Source organism: Vombatus ursinus, unplaced genomic scaffold, assembly GCF_900497805.2.
Source record: "Vombatus ursinus unplaced genomic scaffold, bare-nosed wombat genome assembly UNPS02014802.1, whole genome shotgun sequence".
Lineage (NCBI taxonomy): Eukaryota > Metazoa > Chordata > Mammalia > Diprotodontia > Vombatidae > Vombatus > Vombatus ursinus.
Genome location: NW_020954580.1, coordinates 27,161,908 through 27,187,334, shown reverse-complemented (window position 1 = coordinate 27,187,334; position 25,427 = coordinate 27,161,908).

Here is a 25,427-nt window from a genome sequence, read left to right as displayed (position 1 = left end):
GGAGAGAGAGAACAAACAGGAGGAAAAATAGAATGGAGGGAAATACATAAGTTAGTGATCATAAGCACAAAAGTGAATGGGATGAACTCCTCCATAAAATGGAAACAGATAGTAGAGTGGATCAAAAACCAGAATCCTACCATATGTTGTTTATAAGAAACACATTTGAAGCAGAGAGATACACACAGAGTAAAGGTAAGGGGCTGGAGCAGAATCTATTTTGCTTCAGCTGAAGTAAAAACAAAAACAAAAACAGGGGTAACAACCCTGATCTCAGACAAAGTAAAAGCGAAAATAGGCCTAATTAAAAGAGATAAGGAAGGAAACTGCATCTTGCTAAAAGGTATGATAGACAATGAAGCAATATTAATATAAACATATATGCACCAAGTGGTATGGCATCCAAATTCTTAAAGCAGAAGTTAAGCGAGTTACAGAAATAAATAGCAAAACTATATTAGTGGGGGACCTCAACTGTCCCCTCTCAGAACTTGATAAATCCAACCAAAAAAAAAAACCAAGAATGAAACTAAGAGGTAAACAGACTATTAGAAAAGTTATATATGACAGAACTTTGGAGAAAACTGAATGAGAACAGATAGAAATATACCTTTTGCTCAGTAGCACATGGCACCTACATAATAATGGACCCTGTGTTAGGGCATAAAAACCTCAAAATCAAATGTGAAAAGGCAGAGATATTAAATGTATTCTTTTCAGATAAAATGCAATAAAAATTACATTCAGTAATGGGCAGTGGAAAGATAGATTAAAAATTAATTGGAAACTAAATATTCTAATCCCAAAGGATAAGTGGGTTAAAAGACAAATCATGGTGGGGGGAGGTGGCTAGGTGGCACCGTGGATAGCACACCAGCCCTGGAGTCAGTAGGACCTGAATTCAAATCCAGCCTCACACACTTGACACTTCCTAGCTGTGTGACCCTGGGCAAATCACTTAACTCTGATTGCCTCACCAAAAAAACCCAAAAACACATAAACAAAAGTCATAGAAACAATCAACAATTTCATTAAAGAGAATGACAAAAATGAGAGAACATACCAAAATTTATGGGATGCAGCCAAAGCAGTATTTAGGGGAAAGTTTATGTCTCTAAATTTTTACATCAACAAAATATAGAAAGAACAGATCAATAAATTGGGCATCCAACAAAAAAAACTAGAAAAAGAACAAATTAGAAATCTCCAGTTGAGTACCAAATTGGAAATTCTGAAAATGAAAAGTGAGATTAACAAGATTGAAAGTAAAAACAACAACAATAACAAAACAACTATTGAGCTAATAAATAAATCTAGGAGCTGGTTTTATGGGAAAAAAAAACAATGAGATAGATAAGGCATTGGTTAATTTGATTTAAAAAAAAGAAGAAAAAAACAAAGAGCCAGTATCAACAATGAAAAGGTTGAAATCACCAGCAATGAAGAAGAAATTTTAAAGCAGTCATTAGGAAATATTTTGCCCAATTATATGCCAATAAATCTAACAATCTGAGCAAAACCAATTAATATTTACAACAATATAAACTACCCAAATTAACAGATCAGAAAATAGAATGCCTAAATAACCCCTTCTTAGAAAAAGAATTTGAATAAGTCATTAATGAACTCCCTAAGAAAAAATCCCCAGGGCCAGATGGGTTTCACAAATGAATTCCACCAAAATTTAAAGAACAATTAATTTCAATACTATATAAACTATTTGGAAAAATAGGTGAAGAAAGAGTCCTAACAAACTCCTTTTATGACAAAAATATGGTACTGATACCTAAACCAGAAAGAGCTAAAACACAGAAAGAAAATTATAGACCAATTTCCCTAAAGAATAGCAATGCAAAAAATCTTGAACAAAATACTAGCAAGGTGATTACAGCAATATATCATCAGGATTAGACACTATGACCAGGTGGGATTTATATTAGGAATGCAAGATTGGTTCAGTATTAGGAAAACTATCAACATAATTGACTATATCACTAACAAAACCAACAGAAATCATATGATTATCTCAATAGATGCTGAAAAAGCTTTTGACAAAATACAATACCCATTCCTATTAAAAACAACAGAGAACACAGGAATAAAGGTGGCATTCCTTAAAATGACAAGCAATATTTATCTAAAACCATAAGCAAGCATTATCTGTAATGAGGATAAGCTAGGAAATAAGATCAGGAGTGAAACAAAGATGCCTATTATCACCACTATCATTCAATATAGTACTAGAAATGTTAGCTATAGCAATAAGAGGGGGGAAAAAAGAAATCGAAGCAATTAGAACAGACAACGAGGAAACAAAACTATTACTCTGTGCAGATGATATGATGGTATACTTAGAAAACCCTAGAGAATCAACTAAAAAACTGCCTGAAATAATTAACAACTTTAGCAAAGTAAATCACATAAATCATTGGCATTTCTATATAATACTAACAAAGCCTAGCAGCAAGAGATAGAAAGAGAAATTCCATTTAAAGTAACTGTAAATAATATAAAATACTTGGGAGTCTATCTGCCAAGACAAATCCAGGAACTATATGAACACAATTACAAAACACTTTTCCCACAAATAAAGTCAGATCTAAACAACTGGAAAAATATCAGTTGCTTATGGGTAGGCCAAGCCAATATAATAAAAATGACAATTCTGCCTAAACTAATTTACTTATTCAGTGCTATACCAATCAAACTACCAAAAATTATTTGATAGAGCTAGAAAAAATAACAATAAAATTAATCTGGAAGAACAAAAGGTCAAGAATATCAAGGGAATTAATAAAAAAAAATACAATGGAAGGTGGCCTAGCAATATCAGATCTCAAACTATATTACGAAGCAGTAATCATCAAAACTATCTGGTACTAAATAAAAAATAGAGTGGTGGATCAGTGGAATAGGTTATGTACACAAGACACAGTAGTCAATGACCACAATAACCTAGTGTTTGATAAACCCAAAGACCCCAGTCCTTGGGATAAGAACTCACTATTTGACAAAAACTGCTGGGAAAACTGGAAGACCATAAGACACAAACTAGGTATAGACACCATATACCAAGATAAGGTCAAAATGGGTGCCTGATTTAGATATAAAGGGTGATACCATAAGCAAATTAGAAGAGCTAAGAATAGTCTACCTGTCAAATATATGGAGAAGGGAAGAATTCATGACCAACCCAGAGATAGAGAGCATTACGAAATGTAAAATATATAATTTTAATAATATTAAAATAAAAAAGCTTCTGTACAAACAAAACCAATGCAACCAAAATTATAAGGAAAACAGAAACCTGGGAAACAATCTTTATAGCAACTATTTCTGATAAAGGCCTCATTTCTTAAATATATAGAGAACTGAGTTAAATTTATAAGAATACAAGTCATTCTCCAATTGATAAATGGTCAAAGGATATGAGTAGGTAGTTTTCTGATGAAGAAATAAAAGCTATCTATAGGCATATGAAGAAGTGCTCTAAATCACTTTTGATTAGAGAAACGCAAATTAAAACAACACTTCACACCTATTAGATTGGCTAATATGACAAAAAAGGAAAATGATAAATGTTGGAGACGATGTGGGAAAATTGGGACGCTAATAAACTGTTGTAGAGTTGTGAACTGATTCAGCCATTCTGGAGAGCAATATGGAACTATGTGCAAAGGGCAACCAAACTGTGCATACCCTTTGATCCAGCAATAACACTACTAGATCTATATCCCAAAGAAACCATAAAAAAGGGAAAAGGACCGACATATGCAAAAATATTTATAGCAGTCCTTTTGTGGTGGCAAAATAATGGGAATCAAGGGGATGCCCATCAGTTGGGGAATAGCTGACCCAGCTGTAGTATATGAATGTAATGGAATACTATTGTGCAAGAAGAAATGCTGAACAGGCAGATTTCAGGAAAACTTGGAAAGACTTGTACAAAATTATGCAAAATGAAATGAGCAGAACCAGGAAAACATTGTACACAGTATCAGCAACATTGTGTGGTGACCAACTATGAATGACTCAGGTCTTCTTGGCAACATAATGATCCACATCCTATGGGGAACCTATATTGGTTCCCAGGTTACTAGTGTTCTCTCCCTACACCAAAATCACTTTGTATATGATTTGCATTTTAATGGGGGAGAGAGGAACTGGCCAACAAGAGCCCATTCTTGAGAGTCTGAATTTTGATGCAGCTGCTTCTGAAAGTACAAGACAATTCATAATGGAAGGATCTGATAGAGCTTATCTACATCTCTTTCCCATCCTGATGGCCAAAGGTATAAGAAAAACTCTCTGAGTGCTCTTTACTCCACTAGGCCACCTGGGATAGGTTCACCTACTGTTTGTGTCTTCTGTTCTTTGTTATGGAATCTTGGAAGACCTTGAAAGGTCATAAGAGCCACCAGAGATCTAGCAGCTGTATTCAAGAAAGAACTAACCCTGAGGCCTGAGGAGTGACCTGCTTGACCCAGCCTTGGAGCCAAGGCATTATGTCCTATAAACAATGGAGTAACTTGTCTTTGGGCTACAGTGCACCTAGAAGCTAATTTGCTATTGTCAATGATGTTTCTTTGAGCCCAATTCCCCCAGGGAATGAGAGGGTGAAGGGAAGAATATGTTTTCAGTTTGGGGGATATACAGTAACAAAAGTCTCAGGTAGAGAATTTCTCTTTTGGGTACTCACAAATGCAAAGTGTACAGTATTTATCCAGGATAATCTAGGATAAATTCTCTTCCCAAATCCCACTTGAACTAACAGGAGTAATTAAAACCCTTTCAGCAGATAGCTAAATCAGGCTGAGGGCAATTGACAGGCCTCAAACCCATTGGTGATTTAGGAGGGTGTCTAAACCAAACGTGAAGACTTCCCCCTGCACAATGGGAGGATGAGACCAATTTGTTCCAACTTCCATGAAGGTGACTGAAGTAGGTGCTGGGGAGCACTTAGAGCACCAAGGCCATCCACTGCATTCTGGGTCATCACCAGATGTCTTGACTTTTGTACAGCCCCTGGACTTCAATTACTCTGGAAAACAGCGTGAGGCCAATGACTTTGTGCAACTCTGCCTAACTCAAATCCAATTTATTCTCAAGTCAAAAAACATCACCCATACCATTTTACCATCTTTACCTAGCTCAAAGTCCTGTGGCAATAGGCAAGTGATGAAGCAGCAGGTTCAGATACAATAGGAGCTGTTGTCACAATCCCGCAAGTCATAGAGTTGTCTTCTCATTGGACTGAAGCAGCATTGGGTTTCAGCAGCCCCCTGGATGCCTGAGCATGTTTTGATTTACAGTGTCTTGATTTCTCATAAAGTCACTAGCTTCCAATTGCTCTATTCTAATTTTTAAGGAAGTATTTTCTTCAGTAATCTTTTGGACTTCCTTTTCCATCTGGCCAATTTTGCTTTTTAGGGCATTCTTCTCCTCATTGGCTTTTTGGATCTCTTTTGCCATTTGGGTTAGGCTATTTTTTAAGGTGTTATTTTCTTCAGTATTTTTTTGGGTCTCCTTTAGCAAGCTGTTGACTTATTTTTCAGGATTTTCTTGCATCACTCTCAGTATTTCCTTTACTTCTCTTACTTGCTTCTCAAAATCTCTTTTGAGCTCTTCCAAGGCCTGGGACTGATTCATATTTTTCTTGGAGGCTTTGGATGTAGGAGCTTTGGCTTTGTTGTCTTCTTTGGGTTGTATGTTTTGATCTTCTTTTTCACCAAAGTAAGATAATATAGTCTGACTCTTTTTGCACTGCTTGCTCATGATCCCGGCCAATTACTTGAGTTTTAAACTCTTTGTTAAGGTAAAAGTCTACTTCCATGTGAAGAGTGTACTGTCCCAAGCTTCAGGGGTTTGTACAGCTGTTTTCAGAGGTACTGCTAAGGACCTGTAAGTTTTCAGTTTTTCCAAGGTGGTATGATAAGGGGCGAGGTGTTTCCTCTCCACCGCCACCACAAGCACCACCATGCCAGCATTCCTCCTAGCCCCAGGACCACCCCTCAGAACTGTGACCCAGATCCAAGCACTGGTAAAAGAAGAGATTCCTGCCTCAGCACTGGCAAAGAGATCCTTGCAATCCGCCTCTGATCAGCCACTCAATTCCCTCTCAGTCTGTGGGCCAGAAGCTCAGGAAACATTCGCTGCCCCAGGCCGCCCTCGAGACTTGCAGCTGAGACCTAGCTCCTCTCTCTCACCGCAGTCACAGACTTTTCCCACTGACCTTCCCCGTTGTCTTTGGTGTTCAGGGGTTGAGAAGTCTGGAAACCGCCACAGCTGCCAGCGTTTAAGTCCTCTGAGGCTTGGTCCAGGGTCGCTGTGGCCTATGCGCCCATGCCAAACTGCGCTCCTCTCCCCACCCGACGCGATATACTTTTCTGATCAACCAGGCTGTCTTTGACTGGAAATTTGTTTCACTCTGTCTTCTTGTGGGTTCTGCTGCTTTAGAATTTGTTTAGAGCCATTTTTTTAGGTATTTGCAGGGTTTTGGGAGAGAGCTCAAGACAGTCACTGCTTTCCCTCTGCCATCTTGGCTCCGCCCCCCCAAGCATGTTTTGAAGGACTGCACTGCTCACCTCCTTGTGCAAGAAAGGGGCTAGAAAAGGTGTCCTAAAAATTGTCTGTTTCACCCAATGCTGGCCTGCTTATCTAACAGGCAAGGATCCACCCTGTGACTGAAACACAAAAAAAATCTACAAAACTTTTGCAAAGATGATTCCACTCATGATCGGTACATGGAATGTGCACATGCTTATGAACAGCATTAAATACAGTAGACCTGAAAGACAAACAGTTCTTGTTGAGAGAGAACTCAGCAGGTATCACAGCCAAATAACAGCCCTGGGTGAAACAAGGCTGACAAATGAAAGTCAACTTACCAAAGTTGGAGCTGGATACACGTTCTTCTGGAGAAGGTGCCGTGAAGGGGAGTGCTGTGAAACTGGTGTAGGTTTTGCAATCAAAACTAACCTAGTAGGGCAGCTAGGTGGTGCAGTGAATAGAGCTCTGACCTTGGAGTCAGGAGGCCCTGAGTTCAAATCCAGCCTCAGACACTTAATACTTACTGTGTGACCCTGGACAAGTCACTTAACCCCAATTGCGTCACCAAAAAAAAAAAAAGAAGAAGAAGAAGAAGAAAAAACCTAGTCAACAAGCTTGTATGCCTCCCAAAAAGAGTGTATGACAGGCTCATGACAATGTGATCGCCACTTGCAGGAAAATGCCATGCCACCATCATCAATGCATATGCTCCCACAATGACGAACCCTGAGGAGGACAAAGAAAAATTTTATGAAGACCTGGAGACCTTCATCAGCAATATACCAAAAGAGGACAAGCTTATAATTCTGGGAAACTTTAATGCTAGAGTAGGCTTAGACTACCAGAATACTCAAACTATTCAGATATGGTAGGCTGTCCTGGGGCAAATAGAGTTGGAAATGGCAACAGCAATCATCACTTACTACTAAAGACTTGTGCATCTCATGACCTTTTCATTACCAACACTATCTTCCATTTACCTAAACGCAATAAAACTTTGTGTATGCACCCTTGCAGCAAACACTGTAATAGACTATGTCATTGTAAGGAGAAGACAGGATGTGAGACTGATGAAGGCAAAGTGTGGCCCAGAGTGATGAATTGATCATAGATGTATCCTCTCCAAGCTAAACATTCATATTCAACAAAAGTGACCCCAAGAAAGAAAAGCCCAAGACAAGATGACCACCAGAAGACTTGATGTCAAGTGATTAGAGTGCTTTACTGAGTGTGAACATTGCTAATAGGAAGGAAGGCTGAGCCAATACACAAGTGGCAACAGTCAAGCAGAGAAGAATTGGGCAGCTTTTAGCATGATGTTTTCAGTAATGTTGTTGGACACCTTCAACAAGGATGAAAGCAGCATCAAAGTAAGCTACCTCATGGATGGTAAATTATTTAACTTGAAAAGGCTCCAAGCCAAGACTAAAGTGGAGGGAGAATTAGGGCGTGATTTTTTTGTTCACAGATGATTGTGCACTCATTGTAGGCTCTGAGGCTGAGATTTAACAAAGTATGGATCAATTCTCTGCTGCTTGTGCTAATTTTGGCCTAACAATTAACACCAAGAAAACAGAGGTTCTCTACCAGCCAGCACCACACCACTCATACATGAAACCATTGGTTATAGCAAATGGAAAAAATTTAAATGCTGTGGATAAATTCACTTACCTTGGCAGTATACTTTCCAGGGATGTACACATAGATGATTAGGTTGACACACGAGTTGCCAGAGCTTGCTCAGTGTTTGGGAAGCCCTGAAGGAAGGGGAAGGAAGAGTTATTAAACTATCTTCCATACTGAAGGTTGTCCCAGGGTTGTTGTGAGGACCAAATGAGATAACAAAAGTAAAGCTTTTTGCCAAACTTAAAGCACCATATAAATGTTCATTATTATTCTTAATTATTATTATTATTGTTATTATTATTGTCAGCAAGAAGGAAAAGAGATGGAGATAAGATCTGTTAAGACCTTTATAGGTACTCCACAACCAACCTAAAAGCCTTTTCTTAACTACACAGTAAGCCAGGCCCTTCCCTTCAGTGCCATCACAAATTTCCTGAAGCAAACTCACCAATCATATATGCATCCTCGTATGACTGGTCCCTTCTCCCTCATTATACTATTAAGTTGTCTGTATACATTTTGCTTCCCTTCAATAAAATATAAACTCCTGAAAGGCAGAGTCTTCAATTTTGTCTTTGTATCTCCACATTGTAGTACAATGTGTGTCATGTAGTATGTTGATTGCCCTCATACTTATTAATCCTTATTAAGTGCATCTTGTCAACAAATCATAGATACTACAAATAATTTTATCAAAGAAAACGACAACAATGAGATGGCATGCCAATGTTTTTGGGCATAGAGACAAATCAGTTCTTAGGAGAAAAATTGAATCTTTAAATATTTTCATTAACAAAAGAGAAAGAGTAGACCAATGAACTGGGCTGCAAATAAAAAAAAACTGAACTGCAACAAAAAAAAATTAAATCTCCAGCTAAATATAAAAATAGAAATTCTGAAAATCAAAGATATATAAGCAAATTAGCAAGCACCCCTCCCACTGAGTTGATTAAAAAACACAAATAGGTAGTTCTTTAAAAAAAAAACTGCTTGTTAATCTGAAAAAAGAGAAGAAAGCCAAATTATCAATATTAAAATTTTAAAAGAGAATTTACAACAAATAAGGAAATGAAGGAAATTATTTAAAACTATTTTGCCCAATTATATACTAAATTTTATAATTTAAACAAAATGGATAAATACTTACAAAACTATAAAACACTCAGATCAATAGCATTAGAAATGTAGAATTTAAATAACCTATCAGAAAATGAAATTTGAAAAATTATAAAACTCCATCCCCCCTCAAAAAAACCTAGGACTAGATTTTTTTTTGAGACTACTCTAGAAGGATAATTTTAGTAGTTTAGGTAAGAGGTTTCCATGTCCTGTACTAAAGAAGAAATTATAACCATAGAAAGCGTGAAGTGGATTTATAAGAATGCTGATGTCATTGACCAAGAACAGTAGCAGCCTGAGTAGTCTGTAGGTACTGAGTTTAATATGCCATTAAGTAGGAAGACTTAGCAAGATAAAAATGGATACTTAGATAGATTGACAGATAGATAAATAGGTAGATTAATGAAATGTTTTACTATTTGCTAGGCACTGGAATACAAATTTAAGAAAATAAGATGGACTCTAACCTCATGAGTTTACATTATAATGAAAAAAGAAAATGCATGAAGGAGAGCTAGAAAAGAGAGCTGATGTCGGGGCTAAATCTGTGACCCCTCAAGAAATGGCAATACCAACGAGGAACTCACCAATCAGAAGAAAAGTTTCCAGGATGTTATCATTCCAAGGAGGAAGAGAAGAGGGCTGACGGCTCAATGGAGATAGAAGCAGTTCCTTGAATGGTAGAAGGGATTGGAGAAGGATTCTCAACAACATCAACATCAACAATAAAGGTGGTATCATGAAGTCATAGGATTTAGAGCATGAAGGCACCTTAAAGATATCCAGACCAAGCCTTTCATTTCACAGATAAGAAAACTGAGATTGTGGCTAAATAAATTTTGGCACATTAAAGGAATGGGATATTATTATGCTGTAAGAAATGATGAGAATGATGAAGACAGAGAAGCGTGGAAAGAGCTACGTAAACTGATGCAGAGTGAAGTAAACAGAACCAAGATAACAATATACACCATGATTACAATGATATAAATGGAATGAATAACAACCACAAAATCATAGAAAATGAATGTTGCAAAATTACAAATCACAAGCTTGGTCCCAAAGAAGAGCCTTGAGAAGTGTCAGAAACTTGTTCCTCCCACTCCACTGTAAAGGTATGTATGTAGGTATGTATGATGGTAGAGGTCCCATGATTATATCAGATATTTTCAATGTGTTGGTCAAACATCTTAAATGTTGTTGTTCTTTGTGCTTTCTTCCTCCTCCTCCTTCTTCTCCTAAAATCATTGTTATAGTAAGAGATGGCTCTGTGTGAATGGGTTGGGGAAGCAATACAAGGGAAATTTAGGCAATATAAAAACAAAAAATATCAATTAAATTTTCTTTTTTAAACAAAAGATAAAAAGAAAAATGAGTTCTAGAGAAATGAATTAACCTAGGGTCATAGACCAAGAGTTCGAAGAGGCCTTAGAGGCAGTATTATCCAAACCCCTCATTTTACAAATGAAGAAAGGGCTGGGGAGGTTAAGTGAGTTGCATACCCCAGTTGACAAGGCTCCTAGAAGTAATCAGGAGAAAACTCTAATCTCCTCACCCTTCACTCCATTGCCTTCCTGGGATGTCAAACTTGTTGCAGACTCCTTAGTGTGCCAGAATCAGATTAAAATCTAATTGGAAAATGTTTAACAATATAAATAAGAATACAATATAGATAATACTTATTTGTATTTTTTTCTAGGGCAATACATGTCTTGTAGGGATTAATTTTCCTATATTAAACTGTCTCATTTAAGAATATGGGAGTTCTTTCCCTCCAGAGAAAAACAATCAATGCTTCAAGAGACCATGTGCTCATTGTGTGAGCTCTAAAGAGTTGAAGGTGCCTACCTTCCCCTGGACCAAGTCACATAGTGAGTACATGCCTTTACCTCTGGAGGTAAATGACTACTGTCCCTGAGGACAGCAACGTGAATCATTTCCTGTTTGAATCTTCTTTTCTTTGGGACAGGGTTTTGTGAGATTTCAAAATGTTGGAGAAGCTGATGTCCAATAGCCCTTACAGAGTTTGCCCATAACCAAGGTCACTATGCTCTAAGGAGCAAACTGCTGGATCTGGCCCAGTAGTGGATCAAAATGGTAGCCAAGACAATGCAACCTGCATTAAGGGAGCAATTCACACAGAAGAGAACCTGGTAGGACAAATGCTTCATAGCATCCACTTTAAATTTGATCTCACTCTCCCCCAGGACCAAGGTGGTAGAGAGGAGATTGTAATCCTGGTTTTGGGAGATGTGTTTGTACTTCTGTTTTTGCTATAACCTCTTTGGAAATATTCCTTCGTAAAATCCAATTACTTGCTTACCAATGACACTTAGGAGATATCAACTGGTAAAAATGATAGTCTAGTAACAGTAACAGAGAAATTAATTGCTGATTGATATTGGGGGAACACACCAAAATGGGGGCCTGAGACAATATAATTTTATTTTATTTTTATTTTTTTTGTAAGGCAATTAGGGTTAAGTGACTTGCCCAGGGTCACACAGTTAGCAAGTATCTGAGGCCAGATTTGAACTCAGGTCCTCCTGACTCCAGGGCTGGTGCTGACAATATCATTTTAAATATGCCTCCAACTTCTACAATCTAGGAGTAGTTGTAGCTGGCCTTAGCAGGACCCAATTTGACAGCGAAAGTGTGAATTGGAATAAGTGTCCCTAAAATCTATTAGACTAAAAATATTTTCCTGACCATAAATTTCTTTGGCATCTGACCTCTGTTCTAAAATCAGATATCTTTATTTTTACCATGGATTGAACTCAAAGGTAAAAATTTTTTTGTGGAAATAAAATCGGAGGACCTTGAGACGCATATAAAAAGCTCATCTCCCTTTCCCCCATAGTTCAGGACAACTGTAGACACTGTACAATGTCCAGAGCCCTCTCCAATATTATCCTAAAATATTGAATTTCACTTTGAAAATATTGCCTCTGAAGTTTCTTGTCTCAGAACCCTAGCTTGCAGATTCCTGTTTGTTAATCCTTATTACTCATTAATCCTAGCAACAATAACATGGATATTCATCTTGATATGCCACTGCAGAAAGAACAGAATTAAATCAGAAAGAGGGCAGTCACAAGATGGTGGAAGGGGGTTATAGGGGTTGTGAATTCTTCATAAACTCTACTTCTTTTTCTAGTTATCTTTTAGGAGCACAATATAACTTCTATACATATTTCCACTTGACACCCTTACTGCATTGCTGGTCATATGATAAGGCAATGTTGTTATTTACTTATTTCCTTGTCCCCTCAAATCGTACTTCTATACCAGATTAGTAAATCATATCCTTGGATTCTGCCAACTGCAAATATTTTAATTACTTTTTGCTACATCTAAGTAAAATAGGTTGAACATGACTTTTTTTTTTTTTTTGGTGGAGGGAGAAGGATTGTCTTTTAGTCTTGGTTTCAAGGTGAATACTCCCTCTTAAGGTGGTTCCAACTCCTTTCCTAATGCTCTTTCTAGAGAAAATAGTACCGATCTCTTAAGCCTTTGGGTACAAAAAGTTTATTTAATATCTGAATAACATTATGAAAACTGGAAATTTCAAGTATGATATAATGCATAGAATGATGATAGGATCTTAGAAGCTAGAAGGGATGACTTTAGAAGCTGTCTAATTTATCCTTTATTTTATAGGTATGGAAATTGAGGCACAGGGAAGTGAAATGATTTGCTCATGATTACATAGTAGTTTAAGGGTTAGAAGTAGAATTTGAGCCCAAAATCTATGCCTCTAGAACCACAAGTCTACTGTACTGTGGATTTACCTCAATCAGTTCTATAAGGACATGATATAGTGGAAAGAGTGTTGGTACCTCCGTTCAACTCCCAGTTGTGGCATTTAACTACTTTGTGTACTCTGGTGGGTTACTCTGAGCCTCACTTTTCTCCTGTTGTGCCACCTGCATCACAGGGCTGTTGTAAGGATAAAATTAGATGACCTATATGAAGTGCTGTATAAATATGAATTATTACTGCTTGTGCCTCTCAGTTAAAGAAAGAGTGCTAAGAGACTCTACAGAAAGCCAAACATGAAAGGCAACTGAATTGAGGAATCAAACCTAGTAGTCAATTAATCAATTAACCAACCACAGTTGGTGAACAATAGTCATTGAATACCCACTGTACATAAAGCACTATATGAAGCACTGTGGCCCATTAGATAGTGTCCTGTGGAGAACAAATATAACACATACACAGTTTGCTTTAGAAAAAAAATATGTGGGAATCAAATGCATTTGAGGTAACCCCGCATGAGAACAGTTAAAATATTGTAAAAATCAGGATCACTAAAGGTTTTTTAAGCACATGCCATGAACATGGAACAATACAAGGCATTCTCTCATTTATACATGTAGGGTTAGAATCGGTGGTCTCTGGTTCTCATGGGATGTTCTGTGTCTCTGGTCGTGTTTATTTCTTTTTGTTCTCTTCTTTCCAGAAGATTCCAGCAGACTTCTCCAATCAAATGGATTCTGCCCTCTTGTTTGTTGTTTATTTATGTAAGGGTGGTGGTTGATTGAATTGAACAACCTATCACCCCATTCCACTTAAAGTTACTAACTTAATATGGTGGGAACACTTTTATTGAATCAATCAATCAAGAGCATTAAATTAAGTGTGAAAAGGTCTTAAGCAATCTGGAAGGCATGAAAGCCATTGGATGAAATAACTAAATAGGAAATATACTGAAATTAGATGAAGAAACTTGGTCAAATCCTGTGGATCTTGGTCAAAATAAATAAGATGGTTTGGAACCAGCCCAATGGTGAGAACAGTCTAGCCAGGTCCCTGAAAGAGAATTGCTTGGGAGAGGGGGAAAGAGGAGAAGGAAGGGTAGAGAAAATCTTTTATCTCCTCCCTTCACCTTGAGTAGAAGATAACCTTATGAATTTCTTAAGATTGGAAGATTTTTGGACATCTCATAGACATTCTAGCACTGTCTCAGCTTATAGAAGTATTTGCATTGAAAGCCAAAAAAAACCCCAAAAAACTAGACCCCCTCCCCTCTCCCCAGGGAAAGGCAGTTTCACACTTTACAAGGAGTCCAGTTCTTTTGTACCTAAGGGGAGTTTCATAAGTGAACAGGGGAAAAAAGGACTGCCAGAGCTGTGAGATACCTCCTTTGCTATATGTCCTTTAAGACTGAGCCCACTTTCCCTTGAATTCTGCATATATGTGTGGGATAGTGTGACTTCAGTTTGGGAGGGGTGTGTATGTGTTTTGTTCCAAACACTCTTACTATACCATCTTAATGAATATCCATTTTTAAATGTTAATTATGTATAGCTGACTCATTGATATCAACTGATAATCAATGGTGACCCCACACCAGTGAATGCTTATAACCTAGAGTAATAGAGAGCCCTCCCTAATCCCAAAGTGTCTTCTAGAACCATGATAGTAGAAGTAGTAGCCATCTTTTAGAAACCCTACCTAACAGCGCACATAGCCAGAAAATGTGCTATATTCATTTTAAGTTTATTGATGCATTTTATTTTGGCACAACACTTTCCAGCAAATGCACAAATAACCTCTTCTGCCTCAAAATCATTGCCCCCAGATCAGTTAAGTCACCTAATAGCCTGACATAGTTCACGTTCTGCTTTTTTAGTTCATCCATCGTTAACAGAAATGAAGGATATATTCACTCTTTGATGGTATGGCCCATCGATCTTTGTGTCTGATGTGAGTTTTGTTGATTCTTAGTCCTGGATCCTCTCCTCTTGTTGTTGTCCCCCCCCGTACCCAACTTTGATTTGTCTATTGCTTTCCACCCTGCTCAGATGTTAAATGTCATCATTAATGAATCCATTAGTAGAATCACCACTTGAGTTCTGAGTAACTTCTTTAAACAAACTTGTAAACAAAGAGTTGGAAGTTACTGTTACCGTACAGCATAAGATTGGTGCTACTGAAGTCTACAGATATGGTTTTAAAATGTACTGTTCTGCATAATGCTCGTGTTTAATCACTGGCGTCAAGGACATGTTGAAGCCCCTACGTACATAGCTGTCTGGTCCTTTGGAACGTTGATTTTCTCTTTCTAATAATAATAACCCACTAGAGCCTGGCCTGTAGTTGTTGATACTGGTCTTTCATTGGTGGTGTTTCCTTGTCTGTTATCCAAGATTTATGTACAAGGAAGTTTAACTCTCCAAGGCATTTTATAATATGCAAAAGAAGAAAACTAGCAATCATTAAGTGACCCTGGGTCAAAGCTCAGTTTCTTTCCAACAAGTTTTAGTGCTCGAAGGCTGGAGATCAGTATATGTCAGGACAACACTGGAGCAAGCTTGTACCAGCTCAGAAGAGCCTGTTGTTAAATTTTCATTGTGAGTGGGGACATCTTGGGAATCTGTAAATGATACAACTCAGGGCTTGATTTTTTGTTTTGTGTGTTGTCTAAACTTAAAGGGATGGACAAAATTTCAGTAATGCAGACCAAACTTGAATGCTTCCAGCACAATTTTTTTGGGGGGTGGGGAGAGTGAGCTGATTGTTAAACATTTGCCAGCACACCACTGGCATACATCCATATGGAAGAAGATACTACTTACTGGGAAGTGGAGGAGAATTTTATGAGCTACCACAAAAGTCTTTTGTATTATTTTAATTTTTTTTTGTGTGTAATGAAATAAAGGTTGTCCTGTATCTGATAGGTATTATTATCTTGGATGTTCACACAAAAATTGGGGGCCCTGATATTCCCAGAGAAAATGCTGAGCGAGGGGCAAAACAAGCCAAAGAGATGTAATTTAGAGGCAGTTCCCCGAGACTGACTCTTACCTGTGTAAACCCAGAATTTAGGGCCCTGGGTCATTGATTACATTATCTAAAACACAGAGTTGTGGCACATGATGCTAAGGGATTGTGGATAAGAGGTCACAAAAATAGTATACAGTATAGTAGAGAGAACATGAAAGAAGGCAGAGAAGTATAACTAAAACACTGCTCTCAGAGAGTCTTCTTCATCTACATGTTTGTCTCTTTCACCCGTTACTTCTTTACAAAAAACTGGAAAAAATGCAGTGTTGGGAACTGCATTTGGATCAGCTCTTCAAAAATGATAAACCTAAAGTTTCTCTAGTGGTTTAGTTCCTACAATAAATACTCTCATCTATCATATTATTATAGAAATATAAAATATAAAAGTATAGAAATAGAATATATAACCCATACATAAAAATTCTCTGTTGATTGTAACCAGCTCATAGATATGGTAAAACAGACTAAACAGATTCCAAGCAACATAAATCTCACAGCAGCTATTTCAGGATCTTGTGCATCGTTGAGAAGGGATGTAGAAGGTACTCAGCAAATGTTTCCAAAGTGGCAACAGTCATGTAGGCAATGAAGATAACAATGGCGGATGATGGACTTTGCTCAGGTGAACTAGACAGCTGTCCATTTGATATCAGCTTCAAATGGTTGTTGATGGGAAGATAGTTATGTTTCCATATTTACCTTACTCTACTTTAAAAATAATTTCCTGTAATAAACTCTACTTTTGCCAATTTTAACTAATGGAAAAGCAGTTAGTACTTTTTTTTTTCACTTTACTGTTTAATTGCTGTATATGTCAGAGGCCTAATGCCTCTAAGAAGTTTGGTAATTGGTAAGCAACATTCCCTGTACACTAAATCACTTTTGATGCTATCAGTTAACAGGTAGTCTGGAAAAAACCCAGAATTTTCATCTTGTCCATAGAAATCTGTATGAGTATGACTGTGAAAGTGACAAATGATAATTGCTTACAAAACACGGGTCTGATTACTTATAAAGCCCAGAATTCACCTCAACAAGAAGCTTCAGTGCCCTAAAACAAAACCCAGACTCCCTTCTTCAACATTTAAAGCCTTTCACAATCTGGTTCCAATCTATCTTTCCAGGCTGATTATACATTATCCCTCCTCATTCTATCCACATTCCAGCCAAACAGGCCTAATTATTGTTGCCTGTACCTAGCATTCTTTCCATTTTCATGCCTTTGCATTGTCTTTCAAAGACTGGAATGCTCTTTCCCCCTTATCTCTGCTTCTTGGACCCCTTACATTCCTTCAAGGCTCAGCTCAAGGACCACTAGCTGGCAGAGTCCTTTCCTGATTCCCCTAGTTGGGGCTCCTCCTTCCCCTCGGAAAATACTTTGTATTCATCTCATGTGTATTTTATATATGTCTTGTAGAGTGGAGTGGATGGAGAATATGCCCTGGAATTGAGTTCAAGTGCTACATCAGACACATACTATGTCAGTCAGTCAGTCAACAAACATTTATTAAGTATCTCCTGTGTGTCAAGCATTGTGTTACATGTTAGAGATATAAAGAAAGGCAAAAAAAGGGTCCTTGCCTTCAAGGAACTCACAGTCTAATGGGGGAAACAACATGCAAAGAGCTATGTACAGATATTTTATGTACATATATGTATATACACACATATACATATTTGTATTATATATACACATATGCACATACATATGCACACACATGATAAATAGAAGATAATCAACAAGGGTAAGATACTGGCATTAAAGGGGATCAAGAAAGTCTTCTGGTAGAAGATAGAGTTTCAGGGACACTTTAAGGAAATCAGAAAAGTCAGGAGGCAGAGATGAAGAGGGAGAGAATTCCAGGCATGGGGAACAACCAGTGAAAAGGCTGGAGTCAGGAGACAGAATATCTTGTTAGAGATGGTGGTGCAAAATGTAGGAAAACTGGAAAAGGGGAGGGGTAGGTTATGAAGGGCTTTGAACACAATATAGATTTTATATTTGATCCTTGGGGTGATAGGAAGCTCCTAGAATTTACTGAGCAGGTGGGGATAACATGGTCAGATCTACACTTTAGGAAGGTCACTTTGACAACTGAGCTAAGCAAATCACTTAATCTCTCAGTACCTCCAAGCAATTCTGTAAGACCGTAAATTGTAGGACAGTTGCTGATCTACATTAGTAGGAGTCAGAATTCCCTAGAATAGAGGCATCCAAAAGTTTGATCATGCAAATCCATCAGTAAAATATGTTAAAGCATGCAATATATGTATATTTCTTTGTAAATTATATAAATATGCTATTGTAGGAATATATTGTGTATTATGCAAAACCTACAAAAAGGACATTGAAAAATAAAAGAGAGAATATATTTTAAAAGTTTATTTATTAATAGTACAAAAAATCTCTTTGTTCTCACTAAAGCATTACTATTAATAATCATTTTTCAGTAAGGGTAATGTGATTGTATATGCCTCACTGTTTTTGAAAATCTTTTTTTTTTTAACACCTTGTAATGCAGCATCTAGTTTTTTACAAGTTCTTCAGAGTGTGACTAAGTCCTTCATTCAGCTGAAGCAGACTTTCTGTTGCACCTAACTGAAATGTCTTTGATTCACCGAGCAGGAAGGCCCCTTTTCACACCTACTTCTGTTTGACTGATTCAATTAAGAAGTATTCTTATGTATAAAGGTAATGACTTTTAAGTGGAATAGATCCCATCTTTACACAATGTCTACTAATAAGTCTGGACCTACCTGTAGGGAAAGTAGATAAACACCTACACACCTGTAAACACTTGTAATTTGAAGGGTAGCCTAAGTTTTTGCCTGTTCCAAAATGTATGGTCTGGGGCAGCTAGGTGGAACACTTACTAGCTGTGTGACCCTGGGCAAGTCACTTAACCCCAATTGCCTAAAAACAAACAAACAAACAAACAAACAAAAAAGTATGGTCTGCCACCATTTGCTATGATGCTGCTTATCAAGGTTGAAATTCTTTATTGGACAATATGAAGGTATTATCTCTAAAATGTAATTGTTAAAATCCACTGAGGATGTGGCCTTTTCCTTTCCTTGAAAGCTCTGCAGCCTGGCCAGATACAACAATACAGTGCAAGAAAGACAATAGAGCTTATTCATTAATTAGTTCATTCATTAGACAATCAGATATTGAGTGTCTACTTTTTTGCTCACAGCTGTACAAGGCACTGTAGGTGTAAAGAAAGCTCTCAAAGAGTTCGGTCTTATTGAGAAGATCGAACATTCATGAATGAAACACAAAATGATAATACAAAAACAATAAATGTGTAGAAAGATCAGTCTCTGGTGTGTTGCTAGGGAAAGTGGCACAGAGTTCAACAGCCTTTCAGAATTCTCTAACCAGCACAGTTATTTTACATAGAACAGAGGAGCTGTTGAGGTAAAGTTTGAAGAAGTTGAGCCCTGGAGATATTTGTTTGTTTGTCTATCTATGTATCTATCTATTTATTTTTCCTCTTTTCTGGTCCTTTATTTATGGAAATACGTTTCTTGATATTTGTCATGTTCTTAATAGGAAGGATTTTTTTTTTCAGTTTTCAACATTCACTTCCACAAGATTTCGAGCTCTAAATGTTTTCCTTCTCCCTCCTTTCCCCCTTCCCCAAGATGGCATGCAATCCAATATAGGCTATACATATACATTCATATTAAGCATTTTCACATTAGTCATGTAAAGAAGAGTTAGAACCAATGGGACAAACCATGAGAAAGAAGAAACAACAATAATAAAAAGAGGGAGCAAATAGTATGCTTTGATCTACATACAGACTCCATAGCTCTTTTTCTGGATATGGTTAGCATTCTCCACCATGAGTCTTTTGGAGATGTCTTAGATCCTTGCTGCTGAGAAGAGCTAAGTCTATCAAAGTTAGTCATCGCACAGTGTGGCTGTTACTGTGTGCAATGTTCTCCTGGGTCTGCTCACTTCACTCAGCATCAGTTCATGTAAGTCTTTCCAGGTTTTTCTGAAGTCCTTAATGATGTTCATCATTTTTTATGGAACGCTAGTATTCTATAATATTTACATAACACAACTTGTTCAGCCATTCCTAAACTGATTGGAAGTTGAAAGGATGCCCATCAGTTGGGGAATGGCTGAACAAGTTGTGATGAGATATTTATTTCAACCAGGAAGTAAGTCCTAAAAACTAGGATAAAGTAGGTGACAGTTGAATTGAGAGACCTAGTGGATATGGCAAATGAGATAGTAAAATGAGTTTAGAGAAGAGGTTAGCAAAAGAATTCTAAAATATCTGTACCTTCTTATGTAGTCTGAGTAAGGAGAACTTCAAAGTCATTGGTTGAAAAAGCCCACTGGAAGCCTACATAAATTTTCAGAACAATTGTCTGGGATGCCTGACTGAAAGAGCTGAAGCAAATTTCCTACTTATTGGCTGAGAATACTGATTGAAAACTGTAGGGGAGTTACTACAGGGAATTATGGGAAGGGGGAGGACTTACTAATTCTACCTCTTCCAGTAGATGGAGGATTGAGTTGCTGGTGTTTCTGAAGACAGCACCTCAGATAAAGACTATAGTAGAGGCATAAAAGGAGGCTGAAAGAACAGTCTGAAAGAGCTGCAGCTTCTATTCTTTAGGAGAGAGGCTTATTAACCATAGCATACCTCCTTCTTCCACCCCCAGTGGACTGAAGAGGTAGCAAAAATAGCTGATTAGAGAACTATGATGACAGCATCCCTAATGGATGCTGTTTCAGGATATTAGATGACACTAAACATGGCTGGAGGTAAAGGCACAGTGAAGAGATGTGCCTGGCGGTGATCCATGGAGTTGCCTAGCATAAAGCAGTATGGTGACATTAGTCGAAGATATCAGCTTTGTGGAGGCATGATTTTTCTCTGTGCATGTACAGGTCATGTGTTTTCTGTGTGTGAATTCTCCCACATGTGGATATCCACATGTATCACACATATAACATGTGGATATCCTACATAATTCCTATAAGAGTTTCTGGTCATATTGAATATGTAAGTATTTGTGGGAGAACAAAATTTAAGGTTTGGGGAAGAATATTCTGTATTTATTTATGATGCTATTTAATTTAAAAGCTTTTATTGGGAACCAAATGTGTCTAAGTTAGATTAAGTGATAAAGTTGGAAACCTATTGGTAGGGAGAGGATTGTGACCCACTAAATATTTAGGACCTGGGTTAGCTACCTAGGTAGTCCAAGTAAAGTGAAGATAAAGACCATTAAGTTCTGAATAAGGATAAAGTGCTATAGGCTGTTGTAGTCAGACAGGAAGGAGGGTTGGAGCTGGGCCTTGAAGGATATATAGGAATTGAATTAATGGGAGGTTTGGGGAGACTGTTCCATTCTAGGGGCATACAAAGGCATGGAAACAGGACAGAGCATGACCTGTTTGGGAGACTATAAGGAGTTTGGCCTGGTTATAGCAGAGGATCTGGTTTAGGGAGTAATGGGAGATATAATCTGAAAGACAGCTAGAGATTAGATTATGAAGTTTCAGAGCTGGCTCTAACTGTAGCTACAGACTATTAAAGCCTAAAGGTTAGGGAGATTAGCATGGCCATATGACCCCAGCATAAAAAAAGGTGAAATTTAGCTAAAACTGAACCTATCAGACTATAGGGACGACGTGGCCCCCCTCACTCTGTTTCCCATCTCGCAATCTGGCTATCTTCCTTGGAATTCTACTTTTGGTCTTCCTGACGTTTTCCTTATTTTCACTAACCTCTAGTCAGCCTCCCTGCACACTATTTCAGTGTTTATCTACAGGACTGGGTTCCTTCTCCTATATCTCCTGGGAACCTATTCAGCTGCCTTGCCAGGCTCAGGCCAAGACCTTCCCATGTCCTCTCGGCTGTTGCTCCAGAGATGTACAAGCATTCACTCTGTGGTCAGCCTTGTTCCTGTGGTGTAGGACAGGACACAGAGTACAGTGAATGCCAGGTTTAGTAGTTTGGGCTTTATTTCCTAGGCCAGCGACTCAACCTTAACCTGGGGTCCTTGAACATTTTTTTAATTTGGTAACTATATTTAAACATAATTGGTTTCTTTTTTAATCCTATGTATTTTATTTTGTGAATATTAAAATATTATTTGAAGAAGGGGTCCAAAGGTTTTACTAGGCTGCAAAAGACGTCCACGACACAAAAAAGGTTAAGAATCCCTGCTCTAGGTATTGAAGTAGGTATTGAAGACGGAAAAGACATAGTGAATACTATGTCAATCCAATATAAGTAATCTGGCTTGGTTGAACTACCTCCTAGGATTTTGAAAGAAATGGCAGGTGTGGTTGCTGAGTCACAATCAATGAGTTTTGAAAGATCATGAAAAAGTGAGAAAGGTACCACAAGATTGGAAGAAGGCAAATGCCTCGATTTTCAAGAAAGGAAAGATAAATAGCATCTGTAAACTGTAGACCAGCAAGTTTGATTCTTGAAAATATTTTAGAACAGATGATTAAAGAGATGGTTGGTGAACATCCTGGATAGGAAACAATGTTTACAAAGAGCCAGCATGGCCTCATTAAGAACACGCCACACCAGACTAACTTAATTTCCTTTTTCTGATAGGATCACTAAAGTAGGAGACGTGGAAAGTACTGTGGATATAGTTTACCTGGATCTTAGCAAAGCTTTTGATAAAGTATTTCATGCTGTTCTTGTGGAGAAGATGAAGAGATGCAGACTGCGTAATACTGACATTACATGGATTCCAAACTGGTGGGATGGCTTGACTCAAAGAGGAATTCTTTTCCCTCCATTGGTTCTATTAATTTATTTTATATATTTATGTAGTTTACTATTTATTTTTTAAATTATTTTTCCCATTATTTTTTCCAATTATATGTAAAGAAAGTTTTCAACATTCACTTTTATAAGATTTTGAGTTCCAAACTTTTTTCTCCCTCCCTGTCTTCCTACCCCCTCCCCAAAATGGTAAGCAATCTGATACAGGTTATACACGTACAATCATATTAAACATACTTCCACATTAGTCATGTTGTGAAAGAAGAATCAGAACAAAAGGGAAAAACCACGAGAAAGAAAAAAACAACAAAAAAGGTGAAAGTGGCATGCTTCAATCTGCACTCAGACTCCATAGTTTTTCCTCTGGATGTGGATAGTATTTTCCATCATGAGTCTTTTGGAGTTGTCGTAGAGCATTGTATTGCTGAGAAGATCAGAGTATATCAAAGTTGGTCATCACACAACGTTGCTATTACTGTGTACAATGTTCTCCTGGTTCAGCTCATTTCACTTTGCATCAGTTTGTACAAATCTTTCTAGGCTTTTTCTGAAATCTGCCTGCTCATCATTTCTTATAGCACAATAGTATTTCATTACATTTATATAGTACACGTTTGTTCAGCCATTTCCCAATTGATGGGCATCCCCTCAACTTCCAGTTCTTTGCCTCCAGCTATAGAGCTGCTATAAATATTTTTTGTACATGTGGGTTCTCAAAGAATAATTCTCAATAGTTTCATGTCAAACTGGCAGGAGGCCTCCAATGGAACATGCCAAAGATTGGTGCTTAGCCTGATCATTTTTATTAATTATTTGCACGAAAGGGTAGATGACATGCTCATCATACTGCAGATCATACATAGCTGGGAGGGATAGCTACCATACTGCCATTGTCAGGATCCAGAAAAATTTCATCTTGCCAAGCCATTGGGTCCAATCTTATAAGATGAAATCCAATAAATTAAGTGTCATCTTACATTTGAGTTTTTAAAAAAATCAACCTCAAAAGTAAAAGATGGGAAAGGCATAGTTACATAACAATTGTTTTGAAAATGATCTGGTGGTATTAGTGAACTACAAGCTCAATATGAGTCAGTAGTATGATATTGCCCCCCAAGAAAACTAATAAAATCTTTGGTGGCATCAAGAGGGGCAAGAGTAGGGAGGTGATCAGATCAGAGTACTCTGGTCTCATCAACAAAACTGTGTTCACTTCTGGGAGCCACAGTTTAAGGACATTGATAAGCTAAAGGATGTCCAGAGGAGGGCAACCAAGATGGTGATGGACCTTGGGTTTGTGATATATGAAATTTGGTTGAAAGATCTAGATATGTTTAGCCTGGAGGAAAAAAACTCAGGTGGAACATGATAATATTTGAAGGCTGCTGTATGGATGAGGTATTAGCTTTAGACAACTGAACCAGGAGCAATGGGTAGAAGACGTTGCTAAGAGGCAAATTGAGGCTCTACGTCAGTAAAAATTTCCTAACAATTACAGAAGTGGAATGAGCTGCTTCTAAAGGTGGTGGATTGTCTTTCTTTGGAGTTTTTTGAGGCCAGACCGTTGTTGGGTATGTTATAGTGGGGGTTTGCCTCACTTAAAGTGAGAAGCAGAAAAGACCTTAGCTTAAAAGGGCCGTGGTCTCCCACTGCATTCTGGGACATCTCCAGTTGTTCTGATAGATATCTGGCCGCTGGATCCAGATGGCTCTGGAGAAGAAAGTGAGACTGGTGACTTTGCACAACCCTTTCTCCCTCAAATCAAAGTCAATTGCAAGTCATATCATCATCTCCCTGATGTCATGCCTCTCTTCAAGAACGAAGCACAAACCACAGTCACATAGGTTGGACCAGATGACCCCTAAGGTCTGTTTCAACTCTCAAATTGTGGCATTCTGTAGCTGTGCTGCTCAAGATGAACTGGATGGATCAAACGCCCAGAAAGCAGCTAGCATTCATCCATGACTTGACAAGTGGATCTAGACTAGGTTTGCAGCAGTGACAACAGAAAGAAAGAAATGCCAATAACAAATATTTCAAAGAAAGAATAGATAGGATTTTGCTATTGATAGGATAAAGGGAGTATATAGTTTTTTAAATGTTTCATTGATAGTTTTTTTTAATATTACCATCACTTCCCAATGATCTCAGCCTTCTTCCCTGGAACAAATAAGCACAGTCAAGTAAAACAAATGACATGTTGGTCATGTCTAAAAATGTCCACTTCATTCTGCTCCTATGTTCTAGCACCTCTCTGCCAAGAGGCATCACTCTCAGTCCTCCGAAGTCATGATTGGACACCACAGTCATCAGAGGTCTGAAGTTTCTCGATACTGATATCCTTTGCATCATGGAGGCAATTTTGCAAGTCATTCTCCTGCTTCTGCTTACTTCATTGTTCAACAATTCTCACAAGTCTTTCCATATTTCTCTGAATTTTTCATATTCAAAATTTCTTAGGGTATAATAATATTGCTTTTTATATCACAGTTTGGTCAACCACTCCCCAAATCAATGGGTTCCCACTTTCCTTCTAGTTCTTTGCTATTATAAAAAGTAATG